The sequence below is a fragment of the Kogia breviceps genome, chromosome 8 (assembly GCF_026419965.1).
Source record: "Kogia breviceps isolate mKogBre1 chromosome 8, mKogBre1 haplotype 1, whole genome shotgun sequence".
Lineage (NCBI taxonomy): Eukaryota > Metazoa > Chordata > Mammalia > Artiodactyla > Physeteridae > Kogia > Kogia breviceps.
Genome location: NC_081317.1, coordinates 104,121,818 through 104,124,842, shown reverse-complemented (window position 1 = coordinate 104,124,842; position 3,025 = coordinate 104,121,818). Strand labels below are relative to the sequence as shown.

At 36.4% G+C, this 3,025-nt stretch overlaps 1 pseudogene; it reads right to left on the bottom strand.

Moving 5' to 3' along the window:
• Window positions 1–1,087: 1,087 nt before the first annotated feature.
• LOC131761367 (alpha/beta hydrolase domain-containing protein 17B pseudogene) lies at window positions 1,088–1,954 on the bottom strand (annotated as a pseudogene).
• Between the last annotated feature and the right edge of the window lie 1,071 nt (window positions 1,955–3,025).

Here is a 3,025-nt window from a genome sequence, read left to right as displayed (position 1 = left end):
TCGCTGTTTTGTTCAAGCAGGATTCATTCAAGGAAAGGCAGCTCAGTTTTTGTGTGAGCTTTATTTTTTTTCACTACATTCATTAATATAAAAGTTATGAATTAAACGTTTTCTCATCTCCTGCATCCAGGAGTAAATCCAGGAAATTCTCAGATAGTAATCCAAAACAACAGGTCCTATTCTTAAAAATAGTCAAAGTGAAAAGGGATCAAATAGCCAGTCTGTTTGTGGTCTTAAAGAACATCTAATGGACTTTCAGTTTTTCTAATAGTGACAGTATTGCATTTCTACGAGATTAGTCAAAATTTAAAACAACATTGTGTACAAAATTATTCTTGAAGCTCCAAATGCCTTTTAAATTACTAAAATGAAAATTTTAAGTAGTTGCCTCACAGTACCAAACTTATAAATCAAAACTAGTTAAAATTCAGTGCTATTGTGACTTCTCATTTACAAGGTAACTAGTGGGTAAATTAACAAATGGCATAAAAATTAAGACTTACATCATTTTTTTTAAGGAGAAAATGTATAATAACCAGGGAATACAGAAAATTCAATGTATTTTACAATAAAATAACCTTTAAATCTCTATCCGTCTACAACAGGGTTTAGGTCATCTTTAGTGAACTTGCATGTTTTCATACAGTTTATTCTGAGTACTTGAACTGTTTTAGATATACAGCTTTTTATTGAAATAATATTACATTTGTATACCAGGATAAGATTTAGTACATTGAGATGTTTTTAAAATACTTATACATTTATTTCTGACATGCAAAAGCATTTGGCAATACTTTCATAGCATTTGATCTTATAGAATTAAAATTTCATACAGTACTCATCTTGATGTTTAAAAAAAAATTCACAGAAAAAATATAAATTACACAGCCTGACTGCATGATACTGTTATTTCCAGTTTCTAGTTTGGTAATTAAAACCTTCATTAAGTCTGTTAACAAATCATTACCTGCGCATTTATGAAGGCAACTGACATGATTTGCAAACAGAACCTTCAGGTTTTATGTTATTTACCAAAGAGTGCAGCTGAGCAAGAAAGAAAACCCAGTGTGCAAATTTTCAGACTATTTTACAAATTTACCAGTTCCTGTGACACAAACTGTTTCAATCTTTCAAGATACCGTCCATAAAGTTCCACATCATTGTGACCTGCCCCTTCAACCCACAGACGCTCCACAGGTCTTCGGCAACGCTCAAACAACGCGAGGCCATGTGAAAAGTCAATGACTTCATCTTCAGTCCCATGAATTACTAATACTAGAGAGGTAATCTTAGAGATTTTGTCAATGTTTGGGAATGCATCAAGACAGTAGGTCTTCTTGGTATCAGGAAAAGCGGCTCGCATTCCTGAGGTCAAAGGAGAATGAAGAATAACAGCAGCACTCTCATACCGAGCAGTAAGATCCACAGATGGTACTGTCCCTATACTTTGGCCATATATAATCACATTTTCAGGACGAATGCCATATCTTGTCCTCAGAGCAAGCCAAGGAGCTTCTATGTCTGCATAGAGGTTCTTCTCTGTTGGTTTCCCAGAACTTGCACCATATCCAGAAGAATCGTATGAGAATATATTACAATTAATCCGTGATCCCAGTCCTATGTGAAAGCTGCTCATCTGACCAAGATCAACAGCATTTCCGCGTGAAGAGAGTAAAGTGTATTTGGCATTGGGTGAGCAACGCACAAACATGCAGGCAATTCTGTTGCCTTTACTGGTTCTAGTCATGAAACACTCAATAGCATCTTTTTCTCTAGAGGAATACTGCCAGTCTGCCCGTTCTGATAGGTGTAACGTCCAGCGGCTTCCACTTTCATCACACGTCAGCGTGTAAGTTGGATCAGGTGGCAAAAATGCTAATGTTGAAGCAATTTTCCCCGGACAAGGCGGACAGCAGAAGAGGCAACATAGCTCACTAAATGAAAGATGATTCATCTTCTCTCCCCTTCACCAAACCAACAGAGAATCTTCTCCAAGACCCAGACGCGATCGGGAGTGGCTTCTCCCAATAACTGGTTTCTTATTACAAATGTGATGGGCAAACATTGTGGACCTTTGAGGAAACACAGATAAGAAAAAAGAACAAAGTAAAATTTATAATTTCATTCCAAGAGTTATCACTGTGAACATACATCCTTCTAATCTTTTATCTTTTAAATTATTTTAATTGAACAAGAAGCACATAAATACATGCACGTTTTAAACAAAATTAAAGCATCATATATAAAGCTGAATTTCTCATTGACCACCTCTCATAAATCCCAGACCTTTCCTTCTGTCCAAGTGACCAATCACTCTTGGGAGTTTGGTGTGCTTCCTTCCAGAATCCTATAATCATACAATATGTTGATGTATTTGTGTGTTGCATTTACATAAAAGGCATCATACTATAAGTATGACTTTACGATTTAACAGTGTTTTGGAAATCTAATCGTGTTAATATATTGATCAAGTGAATTTGTTTTAACTGCTGAATAGTATTCCATTGTGCAAGGCCCTGGACGGTTAATCAAGTCAAATCCAAGAGCTGTCTCACCCTCTCACCCTCTATGCCGTATTTTACTTATTATCCTCTCCTTTTAGTGGATAATTAGGATTGTTAACAATTTTTCTCTACCTCCAGCAATGCTGCAGGAAATGTCTTATGTGTCTTTTCCATATTTCAAGATTCTAAATTCCTACAAGAAGAAATTGTGGATCCAAGGTTATGCCCACTGCCTCTCAGGGGGCTGCATCATCTTGGAGCATGAAAATGGAATCGAGAGGTTCGCACTTCAGTCTCAGTGACCCTTCACCTACCAGACATTTTCAAGTGGTCAGTACATCAGGTGTAAAACAGCATCTCTTCAACTTTTTCGTTAGTAGTTGCCTGAGGAAAACTGTGTTTGAGCATCTTCTTACATGTTTTTCCTCTTTTATGAATTGCCTATTCACACCCCTTGCTCATTTTTTCTAAAGGGTGCTTGTTTGTTTGTTTTCCCCACATATATCTGTTATACTCATTTT